This window comes from Xyrauchen texanus, chromosome 50 (assembly GCF_025860055.1).
Source record: "Xyrauchen texanus isolate HMW12.3.18 chromosome 50, RBS_HiC_50CHRs, whole genome shotgun sequence".
NCBI lineage: Eukaryota > Metazoa > Chordata > Actinopteri > Cypriniformes > Catostomidae > Xyrauchen > Xyrauchen texanus.
Window position 1 is genome coordinate 16,684,821 of NC_068325.1, and position 23,664 is coordinate 16,708,484.

Genomic DNA, 23,664 nt, shown 5'->3' on the forward strand with positions numbered 1-23,664 from the left:
TCTTGTAATATAGTTAAGAGCATGCTGTTAATAGATAATTTAATTAAAACATGATCTCAGATTCAGATCATCTAATAAGGTTTGACCCGCAGACCTTTTTCTATTTTCAAATGCATTTCAAATTGCTTAGAGGCTCTATTAGCCTGAGAGTCTGCCTTTAAAGTCTAAAAAAAAAAAAACTTAAGCCAGCCTACCAAGCTGCCACTTTTTACACTTAGAGACCACTTGGCTAATCACCTACACCAGCTTAAAACTTGCTTGGCCAGGCTGAGAGACTAGCTGGACCATGTTAAACCAGCTAAGACCAGCATACCAAATAAGGCTGGTTTATGCTTTTCGCTTTTTTTTTCTTTTTTTTTCTATCATGTATACACACACATAGGTTATATAGATTTCGTTGAGTTGGGTGAAACATAAGAATGGTTTTCAAATGATTTATTAAATTTATCCTGCTATTATTTCATGAGTGAGGCCTATTGTACATTTTCAAAACAGTAAAGGGATTGTTCAAGGTCTGATGAGTTCAGTTTAGTCTGATGGTTCAAGTTTCTAACAATAATAGACATTTGCTATTGAGAGCCTAGACAAAACAATACTAGATCTGAAGTGTTTTCTGGAGCATCATTAAATAAACAAAGAAAAGAACCTGTTCTGTTTTCATATTTCCTCAGTAGATGACTCTTTGATATTTGTGTGTGTGTGTGTGTGTGTGTGTGTGTGTGTGTGTGTGGACTGCACTTTCTGTTCCAACCAAATGGCTTTAATCTGAGTTGTTTCAATAATGTAAAAAAAAAAGGTCACAGAGGCACCTGCTGCTGTCACAGTCACATCTCAGTTTTGATCCTTTTGGACAATATACTGCACTCTAAAATGCAAATGTACCGATGAGTTAGAGTTAAACACAACATTATTTTAGTTGCTGTGGTCAATTTCAGAAACTGAAAAGTGGCAGCCGTTAGATATTAATGGACACACTTTTGAGTACATACTTCACCGTCTCACAAGGGAAAATTGCTCTAGTGACGTTTTCTGGGGCACAAACAAACATCTCTCAAACTCCTTTTCCATTCAAATTGACTGGTGTTTCCGCTGACTTGAGAGTTGAGCAGATGCCTTTGTTTACAATTCTTCCTCTTAGTTTTGAGACAGACTGATCAGACTGTGAATTCGGAAAAAAGTAGGTAAACCTTTTTGCAGCTGAAATCAGTCTGTGCTTACCGAAATTCAAATCACTTCCCCACAGTGGCTGAAGTTTAAAGTGTTGAATGTATGGAATGTGAGCTCCAGTTTCCTGGTGAAATGTCCACAGAGTGGCACCAAAAGCAATATGTATTTTTGTTGTAAATTATGTAATGCAGTCAAAAGGTATGTTTTTTTTATTAACATATTTTATTAACGCTGCCCCATAGCACAAACCCCAACCGTGAACCTATGCAATCTCCTAATCCTGCTCACTATTGTTTATGTAAATGTGATTACTAACTTTTTCCTTCGGGACCAGAACATGTGTCTCTGACGCTGCTCGCAAAAGAGGGAAATGTTTTCATACCTGAAAAATGCTAAAATGTCTGGGCGATGGCGCTTGTCAGCGCCATCTCAACGGGGTTGATTTGAGAAAATATTTTAACATCCAAAATGATTTAATTCAGCATATTTATAACATTATTTAACAAAATTGCTGAAATAATGGTCAGAAGTTATTTAAATATTTAAAAATATACAAATAACAATAATCAGAAAAGAAAATTCAGAGCAATACAATGATGCAAATAATATCTGTAAATTAATTTCTGATGGACGAGGAAGACAAAGTTGCTGAAGTAGCTGTGCAGTGCGTCAAAAATAAGTCTAAGCCATTCGTCAACAGAACGTTGGCCGTTTCTAGTGTAGGATTATAATTCTTTAGACTATGTCCGTATTTATCCAAATAAATTTGAAAACTGCGTTTTCGTTTAGAAACACTCTCCGTCCACAGTGCCATTTTCAACATTTTCCAAAAGTTGCTCGTCCACTAAAACATCTGAAAATGCTTAAATTGCAGTTGTCCTTGTGTTCCGCCTCCAGACAGCAATTCAGAGTAAACCTCCCATCGCCTTTGAATGAATACAATGTGAAGGTTGTACAAAGTAACATTTATCTTCAGCAATGCTAATAAAGTGAATAGCAGGCACAAAAACAACACTACAATATGGGCTGCCATAATTATTGTTTTGGGTTGAAAGGATCACATAACTACGTCAGATGACAACAAATGCATGATCATTTTCAGATATCTCCATTTATTCCCTGTCCACACTGCAACATGAATATGCTGTTTTCAATTGTATCCACTCGTTAGAGCATATTCAGCTAAAAAATGGCCAAACCATAGAGAAAAAGATGTGTTTTAAAATGTATCTGGATAAATGTGGACATAGTCAAAGTTTTGTATAGACAGACTTGTTGAGAAAAGTCTATGCTTTGGTTCCTGGTTCAACACCAGCAGATTTAATAGGTGTAAGTGCCATTTGTTTTCTATCCCAAAACCATCTTTGGTCAACAAAACTGGTGGAATGTGGGCCAGATTTGGCACTGTGGATGGGGTATTAGTGACCATTCAAACATGTGATATTGTAATTCTTTTCGATGTTAAATATCAATTCGCTCATATTACTTATAGAGACAACTATAATTAACCATTTATAGGTTGATTTCCCCCAAAAAGTGTAATACTGACATTGTGTAGTATAAAAAATTCCTTTGTTTGTTTGAGCATCTCGACCAACCAGACACTTCAAAATTTATTCAACTAATTGCTTGCTTTTGTGGTGGGACTGTTTTTTTTTTTGTTTTTTTTAAACAATGACAAGCGGAGGGAGAATTTGGGAAAACAATTTGAAAACATCATACATTTTTGCCATTCCGTCATTCACAATTTTAATCTAGAATAGTTCTTTTTTTAATAAATTACTGATAACTGATAAGATTCATATCTATAAATGGAAATAAGCTTTAGCAGGCTCTATAAAAGTTTTCTCATCCAGTAATAATAAAAAACTGTGATTGTTGCATCCTAGCCAGTGCTGAAAAAAGTAATAAGTATCACGTAACATTACGTGCTGTTTTGATAGCGGTCAGGACCTCTGGACAATAATTTGCTCCTGATTAATGATGCTGATAAACTTTAATAAAAACAGACCTTTCCACCATCATTTACTTACCCTCGTCGTTCAAAATCAGTATTGCTTTTTCATCCGTGAAACACAAGATTCAGGAAAGAGAGGATCGTGTTTGTGCCCAAGCTCCGATAGCACACATAAAAGCGTCATTAAAGTCATCCATAACACTCTATTTCAATTCTTCTGATGCCATATGATAATGTTGTATGAGGAACAGACAAAAATGTAATCACCTCATCACTTATTTGAAACTGGCGTGCATGCAAGAATGACCTTGTTTATGTGTGATGCACCTGACATCAATGCTTTAATCTGTCAAGAGCTGCAGACACAGGACGCGCTGCGGTGCCAGGTGAAAGTTTAAACATGTTATGAGAAAGATATTGCGCACATCAGTTTTTATGTGTATTTTCACTATTTGTTAAATGTGTGAAAGTGAACGAGATTTGAGTATGGGTCAGCCTTTAATGCCCCCCTTGCAATATCTCCCCCACTTTGAGAACACTGCCGTATACCCATTGTGACAGCTCAGGTTGCCTCTGACAGCACCGTTCAGCTCTCGTAAATGAGTCACAGAGATGAAAAATATCAGCAAATCTCCGCCTATCTTCCTCTGAGAGATGAAGTGTATGTTTGAAGCTTTCTCTTCTGTTATTTGTCGCATCTTATTATCGTTTATATTTCCGTGGGTACCATTTCAGGTTTGCTCCGATACACACACACACACACACACACTCACTCACATACACATTCAGGATTGCAGGCTGTGTACAGAGTAATTAAAGTTCATGCTTGGCTTCCTTAAATCAAAATCAAGCTGGCACTGTAAAGCCAAATGTGTGCTGTCGGAGAAACCGCGGTTGCATTCACATTTACAACTTTACAGCCTTAGCACGTGGCATCGCATGGTTGCTTGCTCACTTCGGGTTGCTAGACGATGACAATTTGGCACATATTCACTGTCAGGAATCGAGGAATGCCTTTTCTAATGCTTAAGTCTGAAAGGTGTTGAGCTGCCACAAAGAACAGAGCTGTCGATTTATTTTGAAATGTGTGTGCGGCAGGTTAGCACTTCTGTCTCCAGAGAGATTGACAGAAGGTGCAAAGTTCAGCAAAAACAGACTCAGTTTTTATTGTTCTTGGCGGTTCGCGGGAGTGAGGGTTGTTAATTGAAGGCTTAATCTATGCCTTTATTATTTAATTACATTTCCCTGGTGAAGGGACAAAGTGACGATGTTGACTAAAGTTGGAAAGGGGGGGGTATCTCATAGACTTTTTTCTTTTTAATCTTTCATTCTCCTTGTGTTCTCCATAGATTTCCCAACATGTGAACCAATGACCCAGTTCAGCTGCACCAATGGGAAATGCATCAGTGTGAAATGGCATTGTGATTCTGGTGAGCCAAATCTTTCTTTCTTTTGCATCCATCCATCCATCCGAATCTGAATGGACATCCATGACGTGCGTAGTCCCACAAGGCTCAATTCTTGCACCACACCTGTTCAACCTGTATATGCTCCTTCTAGGCCAAATTATGAAAAAGAACCAAACTGCATTCCATAGCTGTGCAGACGATACCCAGATCTATCTAGCCCTATTGCCAAATGACTACAGCCCCACAGACAATGAAAAGACAGAGGTCATTGTATCCTGTCAACCCTTAAGAGAACTTGTTCATGCATTCATCACCAGTAGGTTAGACCACTGCAATTGACTCCTAACCATCCTTCCCAAAAAACCATTAGATACATGCATCTCATTCAGAATGCTGCTGCCAGGATTCTCACCCGAACCAAAATATCTGAGCATGTTATTCCAGTCCTCATGTCTTTACACTGGCTTCCAGTTACATTTAGAATTTATTTTAAAGTACTATTACTCGTTTATAAATCACTCAATAGCCTAGGACCCAAATACATTTCAGATATGCTTGTTGAATATACAATTAACAGACCTCTCAGATCATTAGGTTCAAGTCAGTTAGACATACAGAAGGTTCACTCAAAACAAAGTGAGACAGCATTTAGCTATTATGCCACCCTGAGCAGGAACCAGCTTCCAGAAGAGGTTAGATGTGCCCCAACAGTAGCCACATTTAAATTCAGACTGAAAACACGTGTTTAGCTGTGCATTTTCTGACTGAGCATTGTGCTGCACTGATTGATTTCACTGAATCATTTTGCGTCTGTCTTTCATTTTAATCATTCTATTTTATTATTTTTATTTTTGGTTATTTTCTGTTTAGTCAGGGAAGGTTAACAAAAATTAAAGTGTGTGTTAACAATTTTTGGTTATTTTCTGTTTAAACAAAGAAGGTTAACAACAGTAATGATGGTGTTAACCATTTAACATTCTTTTATTTTTTTTAATCAATTTTAATCATCACATTTTTTTCCAAATGTATTTTATTACTTTTAATTCTTATTTCATGTTTTTTTTTCTTCTTTTTTCTCCCCTTTTCTCCCCAATTTGGAATGCCCAATTCCCAATGCGCTCTATGTCCTCGTGTTGGTGTAGTGACTCGCCTCAATACAGGTGGCGTAGGATGAATCTCAGTTGCCTCGGTGTCTGAGACCATCAATCCACGCATCTTATCAAGTGGCTTGTTGAGCGCGTTACCACGGAGACATAGCATGTGTGGAGGCTTCACGCTATTCTCCGTGGCATCCAAGCACAATGCACCACGCGCACCACCGAGAGCGAGAACCACATTATAAGAGGTTAACCCAATGTGACTCTACCTGGCTGGAGTCACTAAGCATGCCCTCGTGACTCCAGGAGTGGTAGCTTATTTCATGTTTTAATTGGTTTAAATTTGTTTATGTATCTTATATTTTCTTTAAAATGTATATGTAAAGCACTTTGAACTGCCATTGTGTATGAAATATGCTATATAAATACATTTGTCTTGCCTTTCTTTCTTTCTTTGTCCCACCTGACTATTTTCTATTTCTTCCTTTCTTCTTATTTTTTCTATATCTCCTTTCTCTGCCTCTCTAGAGGATGACTGTGGGGATGGCAGTGATGAGGTGGGGTGCATTCACGCCTGTTCGGTGGCTCAGTTTCAGTGCTCCAGCGGGAAGTGTATTCCTGAGCACTGGATGTGTGATGGAGACAATGACTGTGGTGACCTCAGCGATGAGAATGCCACCTGCTCGAGAACAGGTGTGTGTGAGACACACAAAAAACAAACACAATGACAAGAAAGGTCAACAGCCACACAACCAGGTGTCTTCCCCCTTCAAAATTTTAAAGTTTACACTCAAAACAAGTTTTGTTACAGGGTGTTTGTCAACTATGGGCACTTTTTAGAAATAAAACTCTTACTTAAATATGTTTACTAAAATGTCAGGTGTATGTTGGCAGTAGGTTAGATGTACAGTAATGAGAGTACACTAGCTTTTGAAGCTGAACTAATTTTTATTAGCGACATAGTGGTCAAAAAGACGTCATAGTTGTGTGTGTCATCATTTTCACAGAATATGTTAGGTTTAATAGAAATCAAGAAATGAAGGTACTCAAGAGTTGAAGAAACATACACTAAAACATTTGTAAACAAGCTCTTTCATTTCATCAGCGCTCTCCACTGTTAACGACTGCAGCGAGAAAGAATTCCATTGCCATGGTGACGGCACCTGCGTCCCTGAGCTCTGGCGCTGTGATGGCGATAAAGACTGTGAGGATGGCAGTGACGAATTTGACTGTGAGGGGGCCAAGAGAATGTGTGACCCCAAAGCGAAGTTCACCTGCAAGGTCTCAGGTAGATGGCAATATCCATTCCATAATCACCTCATCACATTATATTATCAGGTTTCCCACTAATATTCCTCTGGAAAATTCTCTAAGAGTCTGATGACCCATAAGTATCATTAATCGATTGATTTTAGCCTGGGGTGACATGATGAGTCAGCGCAAATTCAAATTAAATTGCATTATCTTTATTCCGATGAAAATGAGTCTGTGATGCGGAAAGTTGGTTCCAAAATACCAGTGATTATGGCTTTGCTTCACTCTAAACGGAATTTATAATGCTTTAAATGGATCATATTGAGAGATGAGACCTCTTGAATACATTCCACATGGTGTGTTCTGATTGAGGCAGAAAGTGAATGGTTTATTACCCTGGTGAGATGGGTTGAGGTAGACTGGAGAGTTTTTGTGTGTGTTTGTGGCTAAATGCGTGTGTGTGGAATCAATTCGTGAAGCAAAGCGGTGAGATCTTGAAAGTTAGGTGCTGTAAAGTGGAGTATTTGAACTAAGAGCTAAAGACTGGTTTATATACTTGGTTAGGAAGATATTGTTTTACTGCTAATAAAGACTTATTTGACCCAAATATGTACAGGGAAACTAGCATATGTAAAATTTAAGATGTAAAATTTACATTGAATGCTACCTTAACCATCGTTTACACTAGAATGACAGTTTGGCTGACACGCTTCATTTTTTATTTTCTAATCCCAGTCTCTCATTTGATCTCAGTATACCTGATGCTTTCCAAAATGCTTTCTTTTTCAAATTAAATATGAAATATGAATTTCTTCTTAATAGTATACTCTGTAACCTAAGGTGTTTCGGCTTATTTTTTTGAATCTGTGAGACAAGTCATTAGTGATTCCCTCATTAGCTTTCTAGACAAGTTCTTTAAGAAGGTGAAACAGGGCACTGAGTCCATAAATTACTTTTTTGAATCCTCCTAAGACCAAATAGTGTGTTCATGATCATTAAACCTGTACAAAGGCTTTGCTTCGCTGAGATGTTAATCGGTTTTTAATTCACTTTCATTCTGATTTTGCTTAGTTGAGTCTCTGCTCTGCTTTACTAAGTTTTTACTTGTACACCATGTCCTAAACAGGCATTATGAATTAAGGAAACTAATAATAAAATGTCTACCATGTTAAAGGGATAGTTCACCAAAAAATACAAATAACATTGCCTTTTAAAAGGGTCATGTCATGAGGAATCAAATTGTCCTTAATATTTTGACATACAAGAGGTCAACTTAAAATGTAATCTCCAATGCAATAAATGCATTTATTGAAACAAAGCTGCAAAAATGAGACTACCCTATGTCACAAAGGGTACATTATTTCATGACCTTCTCTACAGCGAAAAAACATTAACACCTACTTAAAACCATTGCACCCTTGACTCTGCCCACTGGTGCTCAGTTCGTACTCAGAGAGAGAAGGACAAACAAGGCCTACTGTGGCCTCACTATTCCTGAACACCAAAGGAGACCCATCTGGACTATTTTTGCATATACTCTTGCACCTGACAGACATCTTTGACTGCTTGATACATATCTCGCGTCACTTTTAAAAGACGCAATGTCAAGTTACAAGAGAAGTCTCCATTCGGTTTCATTTGGCTGCTGCCTCTTGTTGTTTTGAGCACAAATATGTCATATATGCGTTCTTTTGCCATCTGTGCTATTTTTAATTGTTAGTGTTTGAAAACATGTGCTAGATGGACATCTTTGACCACTTTGATACGTTATGTGTAAACCCTGAAATGTAGTTTTATAAAATTGTGGGGTGTTCATTCTCTCCTGACTGAGTTTCAAATATGGCTGCATGCTGTTAGCCAATCAAAACAGTGGGAATTTACATTGAAGTTTTAAAGAGCGCTTAGGCCATAACCAAGCATTTTAGACAGAGGGCCAAAGACAGGGTGGAAAATTATTATGTATTACAAAATTATGACTGTTTTGGTGCATTAAAACCTTAATTATCAGTGGACATCAGGGAAGATAATAAAACTATAAAAAAAGGAGCATTTCATGACCCCTTTAACATAAAACATTGTTTACTTCAACATTAGTTGTAAGTAGTGGTAATGTATATAAGCTAACAATGAACAATATAAATTATCCTTTATCAAGATTTAAAAAAAAATATATAAAAACATCAGATCAAAAATAACCTTTTTTATTATGTGCTACATCTCATTTCTATTTCCATGCAATTGTCTGCAATGAAGGGAAATGCATCAGTAAAGACTGGGTGTGCGATGGGGACATTGACTGCAAGGACCAGTCAGACGAGGAGGGTTGTGAGGTGTCCGTCTGTAAACCTCCAAAGTTTCCCTGCGCCAATGAAACGTCCGTCTGCCTCCCTCCAGAACGAATCTGTAATGGTTGGAGAGACTGTGCAGACCACTCTGATGAGGGACCCTACTGTGGTGAGTATTCAATCTTGAATGAATTCTCATGAGCTATGAAAGAGAACCCTGTGTGCAATAAAATGTTCCTCTAGGTTCCTACAATATCAACTAAATAGCATTAGACTTAGGGCTGGGTTTAGTCATGAAGAACATTCTTATTAACCAAAAATTTTTCGCTGATTTTAGGATTAGGCAAGGGATGGGGATGGGATTGGGGTTGGCTTTAGGTTGTTGATAGAAAGGTTTTCCAAGACCAAAAAAGCATATTGATCTAGAAGCACAGTAATTTGGATTTACATACAGTTGAAGTCAGAAGGTTACATACACCTTATCCAAATACATTTTTAAAATGTGAAATGTCAGAATAATAGTAGAGAGAATTATTTACTTCAGCTTTTATTTCTTTCATCACATTCCCAGTGGGTCAGAAGTTTACATACACTTTGTTAGTATTTGGTAGTTAAATTGGGTCAAATATTTTGGGTAGCCTTCCACAAGCTTCTCACAATAAGTTGCTGGAATTTTGGCCCATTCCTCCAGATAGAACTGGTGTAACGTAATAAGGTTTGTAGGCCTCCTTACTTGCATGTGCTTTTTCAGTTCTACACACAAATTTTCTATCGGATTGAGGTCAGGGCTTTGTCATGGCCACTTCAATATCTTGACTTTGTTGTCCTTAAGCCATTATCCCACAACTTTGGAGGTATGCTTAGCCTGTTGATACGCAATTCCCCAGTGTCACGACTGGTGTGGAAGCAGGACAAGACAGACGAGAGGTGTGGATCCAAACGCGGTTTTATTAAATAATAATAGGAGGAACACAAAACACTGGAACAAATTAAAGGTCCACGATGGGAAAATTTATTTAACACACGAACACGAAACATCCACGAACGATCAAACATGGGAACAAGAGCAGGCATAAAACATTGGAAACATGGAACATCACATACAACGATCGACAAAGACTGAACAAAGAACCAGGTTTAAATACAGGAGGGAACAAACAAGGGAATGAGGGACACCTGGAGGTAAACAATCAGGGAAAGCTAACCAATCAGGGGAACACCAATGAAACTACAGAGGACTACAAAAACCAAACAGGAAACAGGAACTAAACTAAACTTCAAAATAACAGTACAAAAACAAAAGACAACAGTGAACGTGACACCCAGCATGCGGTGGTGATGTCACTCTGCTTGCATTTAAAATATAATTAAACATCTATAAATGTAATTAATGTTAACAAATTATACATCTTTTCAAAGGTCTACATTGATATCGATCTCTGTTTCACGATAGCAATGCTCCAGAAACAGCAATTTAGTTATTTGTGCCAGGAGTACAAATGAAAACATGCAATATCAAAACGGGACTTCATACCTTTGCTATGAAAACGCGATCTCCAGTTCGCCACACTTGGGTCAATTTTCCATGACAAGCCTCCATTGAAAAGCATCCAATAGCACTTTTTGTCCATAAAAGTGATAAATCTGAGAAATATTGATATATTCTCCATTGTTTACATGAGATCTCACCTGAAAGAATTACCTTTCGTCATCGTTCTTCAACAAACTATGCAATCTGAGCAGTGTTCATGTTGTAAAACTGTATATTATCTTATATAGTAGAGTCTCGTAAACAAAATGAGCCTGTCTTCAAAGTCTATTTTTAAAAATGCGGAGTAGTTTTATTAATAATAGCCAAGCAGTGCAGTCAGAGTTTGTGTTGACATTGAGAGGCGGAGCCTTAATTTGACTCTGTATGCTTCCAGCGATTTTACAGAGAAAAAAAGCTTGCAGGAACCTCATTTTATGTTAGATCATCTTCAAATTTAAAATTCAAATTTCTTTAGACTTGTGGGTTTGAGAACATTGTATTTCTGGGTTGTCTTGGCACTTTTATTATTGTTTTGTTTTAGATTATAAAAACATGTTCAGCACAAAATGAAATGAAAATGAAAAAAAAAAAATATATAAACTTCAGCTTCTCTAACTTTAAAACATAACAACATATATTAATTCCAAAGCTTGGGAAATAAAGCCCAATGTGTCTTCTTTCAAAAGATACTACAACTGTGCCAATACTCCAAAGGGTCCAGTAAATACAACCATTTAAGTTCAGGTATGTCATTTTCATGGTTTGTGCTCAATAAGGTGGTGCGTATCAACAGGTTAGCATTATTGTCCATTTGGAAGACCCATTTGAGACCAAGCTTTAACTTCCTGGCTTATGTCTTGAGATGTTGCTATAATGTAGCCACATAATTTTCCTTCCTCATGATGCCATCTATTTTGTGGAGTGCAGCAGTCCCTCCTGCAGCAAAGCAACCCCACAACATGATGCTGCCACCCACATGCTTCACGGTTGGGATGGTGTTCTTCAGCTTGCAAGCCTCACTCTTTTTCCTCCAAACATAACGATGGTCATTATGGCCAAACAGTTACATTTTTGTTTCATAAAACCAGAGGACATTTCTCCAAAAAGTATGATCTTTGTCCCCATGTGCACTTACAAACTGTAGTCTGGCTTTTTTATGGTGGTTTTGGAACAGTGGCTTCTTCCTTGCTGAGCAGCCTTTCAGGTTATGTCGATATAGGACTCGTTTTTACTGTGGATATAAATACTTGTCTATCTGTTCTCTCAGCATCTTCACAAGGTCATTTGCTGTTGTTCTAAGATTGATTTGCACCTTTCTCACCAAATTACATTCATTTCTAGGAGACAAAGTTTGTCTCATGGCGTTCCCATGGTGTTTATACTTGCATACTATTGTTTGTACAGATGAACATGGTACTTTCAGGTGTTTGGAAATTGCTCCCAAGGATGAACCAGACTTGTGGAGGTCCACAATATTTTTCTGAGGTCTTGGCTGATTTCTTTTGATTTTCCCATGATGTCGAGCAAAGAGGCACTGAGTTTGAAGGTTGGTCTTCAAGTGATTAAAACATTTTTTTAATGACTTCAACCTAAGTGTATGTAAACTTCTGACTTCAACTGTATGTATTCTATATTACAAATGTACAGTATAAATTTGATTAAACAAAATTTGATATTCCCGATTGATTAAAAATGTAATCCAGCCCTATCCTGTATTTGACTGTATTTGATGTGAAGGAAATGGAATTCTTCCTTTTTGTGAAGTGACAAGTGTGTGTGTGTGTGTGTGTGAACATGAGCGGGGTTGCTCTGTCTAGGTCTTGAGGGATTGGGGGATTTTTGCGAGGGTGTGTGATGTGTGTGAGTGTGGATTAAGGTTCATTTAGGAGAACCTCAAAGAGACACATCTTCCCTTAGGTGAGCTGTGGTAGCGCTTGAGCATCATCTTAGAGCCAAGTACATTTGCCGGCTCCTCCTCCATAAACACACACACACACACACACACACACACACACACACATCTCAATCTGGACTGATATATTCTTGGTAGTACGCTGATACAGGGTTGCAAACTAGCCTCTAAAGATCCATGTAAGAGAAGAGAAGAGAATCATTGTATGACCTCATATTAATGGAATAGTTCTTTGCAAAAACTTTTATTCTGTCATAATTTACTCCTGTATTACTCTCTTTTTTTATTCGGGACACAAAAGGTGATGTTTTGATGAAGATAGTCAATTATCTTTTCAATACAATAGCAGTGGATATTGCCTCACTTTAAAACTTAAAAAAATACCTAATCGTATCATTAAAGTAGTTTATGCCACAGATATGTCATGTATTATTTGTTTTAAAATCTAATCAACGCAAGTTCGCTAGTGAAAGTGAGCAGTTGTGAACTAGCTTCTCTCTCATGAATGCTCAAAGGACGTCAATTTCGCAAATTACATATTGAATATAAGAACGATGCTTGTGTAAACAAAATTCAATAAAAACATCCAAAACAACTCTCCCATACTCCTTTGTTGTTTGATATTTAGCTGAAATATCACCAGATTTCTGAGTGGGCTGTCAGAGAGAAGAAAGACAGTTTGAGTTTTACTGCAAATATATTGACTCTTTCAACCTGACAAAGAAACCACTTGTTCCAAACCAAACTAAAGAGCTCATTTTAAAAAGCTGTTTTTCGTTAACAAGTTACGTCTATGATGGGTTTTAGAATCACTATATATTTCTGGCACTTTAATAAAACAATAGTGCAGAAAATTGAAAAGCCTTAAACTGTAGCCCAAATCCTTGCAAGAACGGGTTCGACAGACCAGAAATGGGCATTTAACATCGCATTCCTGTCTAATGCCCCTATTCATTTTAAAGGGGGCAATCAAAACCCCATTAATGTTAATCACACTTTCAATGTCCTGGTAAATTACAGTATCTTGAACATACCTTGAAAATAATTTTGGGCTGAACCAGAATTCTAGCTAGCCTTTGGCAGGGATAAATGCACTTACCCTGTTCAAACGTGAATATGAATGTCAAAAGTATAGAAACATCCAATCATTTCCTGAGATTGGTTAAATATTGTCTATAACAAGCTTGGCCCACACATCATTGTTCTAATCTTGATGAATGACCCTCTAAATCACTTTCCCAGATTTGTAGAGAGAATGTTGGAGAGGACTTAATAGAGAAATGGGTCTTCAATTAATTTTTTGTACACCGAGTTGCGCCTTCCTGCAGCTCAAGAGAACCAGATTGTCACTGAACTTACCCACCTGGTCCTTCCCTATTACAGGCAAGAAAGCCTTATAAAATGTTATCACACTCTGTGCTGTATAAGGCAGCAGAGTTCACCTGCCTGCACCAGCTTATTCAGCTCAGCATTAACATTGCTTGGGACTATAGTCAGAACCTCATAAAAGGATTTGCTATTTTTTTCTACCTGTCTGTATTCACTTACTTACAGCTCTGAGTAGAGCTGAACAGCTCTGTGCTGATCTCCCTGGGCTTTGGAAGGTTGTGCCCTGAGGCTATTTTTCTGTAGGCTAAAGAAGAAGCCTTGCATTTGCCTTGTACTCTGGATGTGTGAATGAACATGCTGCCCTGTGACATGAAGCCCATCAGGCCACCAAGAGCTCTTGGCTTTGGGGAACTCAGAATATTGTTGCTGTCCGATGAAAAACGCATATCTCCACTTTTAGCAATTTAGATTTTTTTACCATTGATGGAATGGACTGAATGACCTTTTTCTACTGTTTGAATTGTGCATAGAAATGACCACTGAAAAGATCTTTAATCTCTCTGTTTAACAAGAATCAGTGTTGTACTTGAGGCCAGACTATTTTAATGATCTTGGTCTTGTCATGGACTTGTGAGCAATTTTACTCGGCCTTGACTCAAACTTGGACAAGTCTAGACTCGGACTTAACCCAGAGTCCAGTTAAGTCCCTTTTATAAAAAATATGCAGTGAAAGCTTCAAATTATTTGACAAACATTTTTGACTGAATATATCAGAGATCTTCACGTTTGTCCCTTATTTCCGATTAGTTCGAACTGCCATCTCACTGAATAATTTGCAGTAGTTTCTTACTCATTACATGTTTTTGTCAAGTTAAAAAGAACATCATCTGTTAAAAACATGACTCGAGACACCTGTTATACTCTATTCCCTGATAGCACACATACAGCATCCAGACTTCCAGACATCTGGAAGACGTCTATTTTACGTTGTTTGCTCATATGCAATCCGTCTATAAGATGTATCTCAATAATTATGTCTCGGATATCGATAAGACATTCAGCAAATGTCTGTGAGACATTTGATTGTAAATCTGATATTTTTAAGATGTTTAGTAGATTTATATGCTTTCCAGATAAAAAGATCTAAAAAAGATATCTCGGAAATGTACATGTGCTTTCTGGGTTCCTTGCACTGTGTTGGTCTGAACGGCCTCTAGTCCTTTAGAAATTCTTTAGCCATTAGTTACATGAATTCTACACATACTAAAGAAAATGTAAAATACCGAATGGTTTCTAAATAAAGTTTTTGTGCATACCCCAAAATAAAATCTTGCAAGCAAAAGTAAGCCGAAATGGATACTTGCCTTACAATGAATTAAATATAGAAGTGCAATTGAGAAAATGATTTATGAATTTTATGTAAATGTATGTATATTTACTTTCTGCTAAACATTGTCATACGTAATACATTATTGATTGGATTTCAGGCCCATTTTACTTATAGTATAGTAATATTGAATTAAAGCAGAAATGTTGAATGAAGTTTATAGTTGTATTGCCATAATAAGTCACACAGGCATTTTGAACCTTTTAATTTTAGTTTTTCACTGACATTTTGTTAACACTGACAAAATTAATTATTAATGTCATAATTGTAATACCAGTGTGTTCATGGAATACGAAAAGTTGGACTAGAGTCTGTAACTGAACACACCTTTGGAACCCATGATAAGAAAACCGTGTATTTCCACTTTTGCTAACAAAATCCATGTAAGTCCAATTAAAATATCAAACAGTTAACAGATGTGTAATGATATAATTCTATTTATAGTGCTAAAGGTGACTAATTATGTTATTGTCGATTCATTTGATAAGATTGTTTATGAGACAAATCATTTTTCCATGCCATTGAATTTTTTTTTGGAGATACGCCTTTCATAAGACAGTGACAATATCTTACATCTACTTTGGATGCTATTATTTGTGAATTAGAATTTGATTGATTTTCTCAAAAAGAAAATGAAAAATATTCATAATTTACTCTTATGAAAAGAGATTCAGACAGAATTTCAGAGCATTTGTTGTCCATATAGTAAAAGTAAATGGTGGATGATTTGTACTGGCATGCTCCAAAAAGGACAAAAACTACAATTCACAAAATATCACAAAAAGATAATCAAAACAAGCAAGTACTACCCCCTATAATGTTTTTATTATTATTATTTTTTGTACTTGTTACTTCACTCTTTTGCAGCAACTATGAATCTCACAACGTCTTTTTTCAGAATCCTCTATATTACTAATGCCAAATTCTACCTTAGCCTGAAGTAATGGACTTTTATTTGTCATTTCATGCACTTCTTTTTTATCATTATTTTCCATGATCCATTTCTGTTCTCCTCATCTTACTACCATCATGTTCTTAACTGTTTTTCATTTGAGTGTATATCATGTCTTTATTCCCTTCACTGAACTCCTCTGCTATAACTGCCTTGAGGTTTATGGATAAATTATCCTCCATCAGTGCACTAGACCCTTCATTTAAACCTTGATTATGCTTCCTGTTCTAGGTGGTGTTACCCTGAATGCCTTCCTGGCCTCCATAGCTGGATTATAAGTAAATCAAGTCACCCTCTAGTTAGTCCATACCATGTTTATCACATATAACACATTTTCAGCTCTGATCTCAAAGCTAGAGTTCATCCCAAAATGTAATTCTGTTATCAATTGCTCACCCTCATCTTTTTTTCAAACCTGTTTGACTTTTTCTTCTGTGGGACACAAAAGTTATTTTGTTAGCTTTTGGACCTTTGCCATAAACTACATAAAAGTAGTGATAAATGTGGAAAAATGCTTAGAGTTCAGTGCATCTGGGCTTTCATTGGAAGAATAACGCAAAGTCACATAAACACACACAAATACTGTACATTATAAAAATACCCCTATGTGTGTTTTGTCTTCCAGAGTGCTATATATTCATTGTGTTTTTCCACCACTGATTCCACTTGCTCTCAAATGAGCACTAATGGACCAAGAAACATACAGTATGTCTGATGAGTACCTCTCATACTTAGCCTTCAGGACCAAATAGGGGAGAACCAAACCCTCCCTTGTTTGTTCATTCTCTCTTTCGATCTCTGTTTCCTATTTGGCTCCTCCAGGCTTCTACGAGCCCTGGTGGCTCCCTGCTGTTCAGCCTTTTGGTTACTGAAGAATTCTTTCAGTCTGCACTGATCACCAGCTTCACACAGTCTCACTGTTCTGACCCAGCTATTTTCATTCAGAAGTAGTGTAACGGCATGGCTTCTTTCCTTCCCTGCTGAAAGAAACCTTAGGCTGGTTAGGCTGTTCTGTTTTGTTGGTTTATCAGGGGTTTTGGGCACTTGTCAGCTGGTCAGAGACCATCTGGTCGACCAGCTAACCCAGCTATTCACCAGCTTGGCTAGGATGGGAGACCAGTTAAGACCAGCAAACCACCTTAGGCTTGCCAGGCTTGTCTGTTTTGAAGGTTTTAGAAGTTTATGAGGCATTTGTCAGTTGGTCAGGCTGGGAAACTAGCTGGCCGACCAGTTTAACCAGCTGAGAACATCAGCTTGGCCTGGCTGCAAAACCATCTTCGGCTGGTCAAAGCTGTTTTTATCTTGATAGTGATATAATGGCATGGCTGCTGAAAGAAACACCCTAAACAGACTTAGGTGGTTTACTGGTCTTAGCTGATTTAGCTGGTCTCCCGGCCTGGTCAAGCTGGTAACTTGTGGCTTGCTGGTAAAACTGGTGTCCTCTGGTCTCACAAGTTACCAAGCTGCTCTCAAAAGTTATGAAAACCCTTCAAAAACTATTACAACCAACCAGCTTAAAGTGGGTTGCCGGTCTTTTTTCTTGCTGGTGTAAACTTGTCTCCTAACATGGCTAAGTTTGTGTCTGGCTAGTTGGCCAGCTGGTCTCCCTGCCTTACCAGCTTACAAGTGCCCCAAACCCCTCTAAAGTCATCAAAATAGGCCAAACTAATGTGGTTTGCTAGTCATAGCTGGTTTTAACTGGTTTAACTGGTATTTAGTCCAGCTAAGATGGTGTCTAGCTGGCTAAGTTAGTCAACCAGCAGGTATCCCAGTCTGACCAGCTGGCAAGTGGCCAAAACCCATCTAAAACCATCAAAACAGACCAATTTGTCAAAACTATGGTGGTTTGATATTTTTCACTGGTTAAAACTGGTCTCCTAAGCTAGATAAGATTGTGTCTAGCTGATTGGCCATTTGGTCTACTTGCTGACAAGTGCCTAAAACCATCACAAATGGACCAGCATAAGGTGGTTTGCTTGTCTTAGATGGTTAAAGCTGGTTTAGCAGGTCTCCCAGCCTGACCAGCTGACAAGTGCCTTAAACCCCTCTAAAACCAACCTAAACCTAAACCGATGGTGGTTCAGCTAAGGTTTGTTTAGGCTATTTTTTTTTTCAGCAGGGTTTTCTGTCATATAGAGTATATAACTCCTCCCATTTTCTCCTCCTAGATGAGTGTTCTGTAAGGAAAGGCGGTTGCAGTCACGAGTGCTCGGTGGTGCCGGGTAAAGGTGTTGTGTGTTCCTGTCCAGCTGGGTACCAGCTCGGATCAGACGGCCATACCTGTGAGGTGCTGGATTACTGTACTAAACACCTGCGCTGCAGTCAAGTGTGTGAACAACATAAGAGCAATGTAAAATGCTCCTGTTACCCAGGCTGGAGTCTGGGACCTGATGGAGACAGCTGCCACAGCACAGGTAACACAATGTAGCATGTTTGCAACGTTGCTATCACAAATACAGTAGTGGTGATTGGCCAATGGTTAACATGAAATAAAAATTGGCCCATTTTCTTCCTTAATACTTGTTAATGGTTGTATTGTGTTGTTACTACTTGCTCTCAGATAGTAACAAAGAAAGGCAGGAGAAAGTTCGGCAAACAAATGTCTAAGGATTTATTTGTTAACTCCAAAAGTTTACACTTGCATACAAACAACAATTCAAACACCGAACAAGCCGGTCTCTCCCGCTTCCTCTCGCCACACCCAAGCCCTCTTTATGCCATCAGCTGGGACACGCGCCGGCATCCCCATCAATTAAGCACAGGAAGTAACCTAGGATAACAACAAGACACGAAACAGAAGAAATACAGAAACACAGACAATCGCTGGATGTAACACCCCCCCCTTAAAAAACGGGTCTTGGAGGCATCGCTACACCATCCCCATAATGTGAATAACACTACAGGAAACTTAGTACCCTGGTGTTAAGAGTGAAAATTTAGTGCAGAAAAATATGCAACACATCCAAAAGCTATATACAAAAACACACTATACTCTATACAAATTTGTAACCCCTTTATTCAAACGCAACTTACAACTGTCCAACTTCTGTAATCCGGGCCCTGGAATGACAGAAGAGACAGGAAAGAAGACATAGGGTAACAACAGCAAAACATTAAGAAGCGGGGGCACGAGATAAGGCATCTGCAATCACATTATCTGTGCCTTTAATGTGACGAATATCCAAATGGTATGGTTGCAGAAAAAAAGCCCATCTCATTAGGCGCTGATTTGGATTCTGAAGTGAGTGCAAGAACGTTAACGGATTATGGTCACAAAAGACAACCAAAGAAAAAGCACCAGCTACATATACATCAAAATGTTGAAGCGCCCAGATTATCCACACTGAGAGCGGAAAATGCTCTCTGTGCTTTCCCCGTAAGAGTGCACTGCAGCATAAGAGCGCGATGTACATCAGACCAACCCTGTGCATCTGCCACCCTTTCAAACAACAGAAAAAAAGTGTCCACATCATTCTCATTAAACGAGGGAAGAAGCCGTAAACTAGTGGAGATATCGAACTTCGAATCCCCTAAACCAGACATTCTCCCTTGTTTTATTAGATCCAAAGTTCAGCTTCAAGTTCAAGCTTTTGCTGCTCTAGTGCTCGTTTCGCACGTTCATTTTGTTCGTTTAGACGCAACCTGTCCATATGCATTTGATGTTCTAACTTACGATTTTCTAATTGTAAGAGCAACAATTCTTTTTGTTCAGCAAAGGTTAAGTTCTCAGCAGGACCTGAAGTCGGAGAAACTATCATTATCATCATCTTCAGATGCATCGGGAGACGCTATCAGCAAACCTTTAGCGCACAAGGCTTCATTCACTATCTTTTTGATCTCTTTTTTATATCGCTTACTTGTAAGCTCTATGTTATAATGATCAGCAAGTTCTATTAACTGTTCTTTTGTCAATGCATTTAACAAACCCTTCGAGGGTTCCTCTACAAAGGTTTTTACCAGTGACGCCATCCTTCAAACAATGCAGACCCTAGAAAGGTCATGGCTAATTGATTAAATACATATCGCTGAACTTACCCGCATGTCCAACATTCCTGTGTAGCCTCTGATTACCTCCAACAAGACATTAATAGTAGTCCTAGACACACACAAGACACAATAATGTTTAGGTTTAGCCACTGTCCGACCGCACAGCTTTTTCCTCTGTTTACATGACTTGCAATCGCCCAAAAAAAAAACAACAACGCCAGACTTAATAACGAAGACACGCGAGCGAGCGTTCCATCAGCCTCCGATTACAATAGATTATAGGCAAAATTGTTTTTGGACGAGCCCCCACTTTGTTACTACTGGCTCTCAGATAGTAACAAAGAAAGGCAGGAGAAAGTTCGGCAAACAAATGTCTAAGGATTTATTTGTTAACTCCAAAAGTTTACACTTGCATACAAACAACAATTCAAACACCGAACAAAGCCGGTCTCTCCCGCCTCCTCTCGCCACACCCAAGCTCTCTTTATGCCATCAGCTGGGACACGCCTCGCGCGCCGGCATCCCCATCAATTAAGTACAGGAAGTAACCTAGGATAACAACAAGACACGAAACAGAAGAAATACAGAAACACAGACAATCGCTAGATGTAACGTGTATAATTCAGCAGTGCAGACTTTATAGTTTTCATCAAAACTGTATTTATTTTCGTCAAAAAAAGTGTGATTTTCCGTGCTGACTATTAGGTAATGTTAACTAATAGCCAACTAGGTCCAGTATTTAGACATTGTTTTAGGCCACTGTTGTAGGTAATACTACTTTTATACAATCTTGACAATAGATTACACAGTTATTTAATGCTGGCTAACATGAATTCTAGTATGGAGCACCCACTTTATGAGCTAGTCAAAACCAAATGGATAAAATGACGTCCCTTCTTACATAATTGTTTGGTTGAAAATCCTGTTTCATTCAGAAATATGTCTTATTACGGAAGTAAAATGGGTAGCAAATGCCATTTCATGTTGACTTGAAGGTTAGATGTCCAATCCCAAATAGGGTTGACATAAAAACTGCAGAGTTACAAGATTACAGTCCAGTCTTCTCACCATTATGGCTTTGAGCAAGGCAATTAACCTCAAATTTAGGGGAACTGAATGACCCTAAAATTACTGTGTGGTAAATAACATGGATAAACGTCTGCTAAATGACAAGTAAATCATTTTGGGACTCATAATTAACAAGAGTTCTTGAACTACCACTTTTGCACACATATTACTTGAGAAACGTTTAGCAATATAATTTTGTTTTACTTTTGGCACAACATTTTTGAATTATTCACATTTTAGCCTACCTGACGTATGTGCCATGCATTAAAAAACTATTTTCTGTCCTTCACCTGCAAATGTTTTCTTGGTTCAGTGTTCCCCTCAGACAGAGGATGGCATATTTAATGTGGAGTAGGCTTTGATTTTAAAGGTGTAAAATGCACGTTTAATATGTATGTGTTTCATTTTATTTTTTTGACTTCACAAATACATCCAACAAGCATAAGGTGGATTTCTGTCAAGAAAGATGTAAATGCTCTAACTCTTGTGCACTTTATGAGAGTTGAGAGGAAGATATGTGGAAAGAGCTTTAAGTAACATGTTTTAATAAAAAAGAAAACAATTTTTTACACTCGGCCCAGAGTTGAACCTCTCCACTGAGAGCTGTCAAAATGCTTTTAGTTTTTGTGAACTCAAATGGACAGCTATAATTTATACCATAATCCATCATTCCTCTCCAGCTTCATACTTGTAAAGAAGTATATGGAGTATTGCTTTTCAAGTTTTTACTCCATTCAGTTCATTTTGTAATTTCATAAGATAAACTTTAGTCCACATTAAACTTAAACGTATTGATGCATTTCAAAGCCCTGTACAAGTTGTTTTCTTTTTTACATGACCGATAACATCTTACGTTTCTTTATGTTATTAGGTTCATCATTTCATCAGACATTCAAATTCTGCACAAATTAATTCTACGTGAACAAGTTTCATAATTTCATAGGACCAACAAGTACATTTTAAACAAACTTAGTGATTCATTTCAAAGCCCTGTAGTAAAACTGTTTGGGATATGCGTTTTCTTTTTCGCCTGACGACTAATGTCTTGCCATTCTTTCTTTGTCAATTTTGTAGATCATTTTGAGGAATTATTATTCTGTAGAAGTCATGATTAAAAAAAAATAAACAATCTATATATATATATATATATATATATAAGAAATGTCCCTTTTTCAGGACACTGTTTTTGAAAGATAATTTTGTAAAAATCCAAATAACTTTACAGATCTTTATTGTAGTTAAGTGTTTAAACAATGCTTTCCATTCTTGTTCAATGAACCATAAACAATTAACGAACATGCACCTGTGGAACGGTCATTAAGACACTAACAGCTTACATACGTAAGTCAATTAAGGTCACAGTTATAAAAACTTAGGACACTAAGAGACCTTTCCTCTGACTCTGAAAAACACCAAAAGAAAGATGCCCTGGATCCCTGCTCATCTGCGTGAACGTTCATTAGGAATGCTGCATGGAGGCATGAGGACTGCAGATGTGGCCAGTGCAATAAATTGCAATCTCCATACTGTGAGACGCCTAAGACAGCGCTACAGGGAGACAGGAAGCTGATCGGCCTTGCAGTGGAAGACCACATGTAACGACACCTGAATATCACACCTACGGGATAGGTAAAGGATGGAAACAACTACTGCCCGAGTTACACCAGGAATGCACAATCCCTCCATCAGTGCTCAGACTGTCCACAATAGGCTGAGAGAGGCTGGACTGAAGGCTTGTAGGCCTTTTGTATGGCAGGTCCTTACCAGACATCACCGGCAACAACGTCGCCTATGGGCACAAACCCACCTTCGGTGGACCAGATAGGACTGGAAAAAGTGCTCTTCACTGACGAGTCGCCGTTTTGTCTCACCAGGGGTGATGGTCGGTCGTGTGTTTATCATTGAAGGAATGAGTATTACACCGAGGCCTGTACTCTGGAGCGGGATCGATTTGGAGGGGTTTGTCACAGCATCATTGAACTGAGGTTGTTGTCATTGCAGGCAATCTCAGCGCTGTGCGTTACAGGGGAGACATCATCCTCCCTCATGTGGTTCCCGTCCTGCTGGCTCATCCTGACATGACCCTCCAGCATGACAATGCCACCAGCCATACTGCTCGTTCTTTGCATGATTTGCTGCAAGACAGGAATGTCAGTGTTCTGCCATGGTCAGCGAAGAGCCCGGATCTCATTCCTGTTGAGCACATCTGGGACCTGTTGGATCAGAGGGTGAGGGATAGGGCCATTCCCACCAGAAATGTCTGGGAACTTGCAAGCGCCTTGGTAGAAGAGTGGGGTAACATCTCACAGCAAGAACTGGTAAATCAGGT

The 23,664-nt window shown here is 38.3% G+C and overlaps 1 pseudogene; it reads left to right on the forward strand.

The window, feature by feature from the left end:
• LOC127641003 (low-density lipoprotein receptor-related protein 1B-like) overlaps positions 1-23,664 on the forward strand; it is a 303,445-nt pseudogene that overhangs the window by 114,333 nt on the left and 165,448 nt on the right.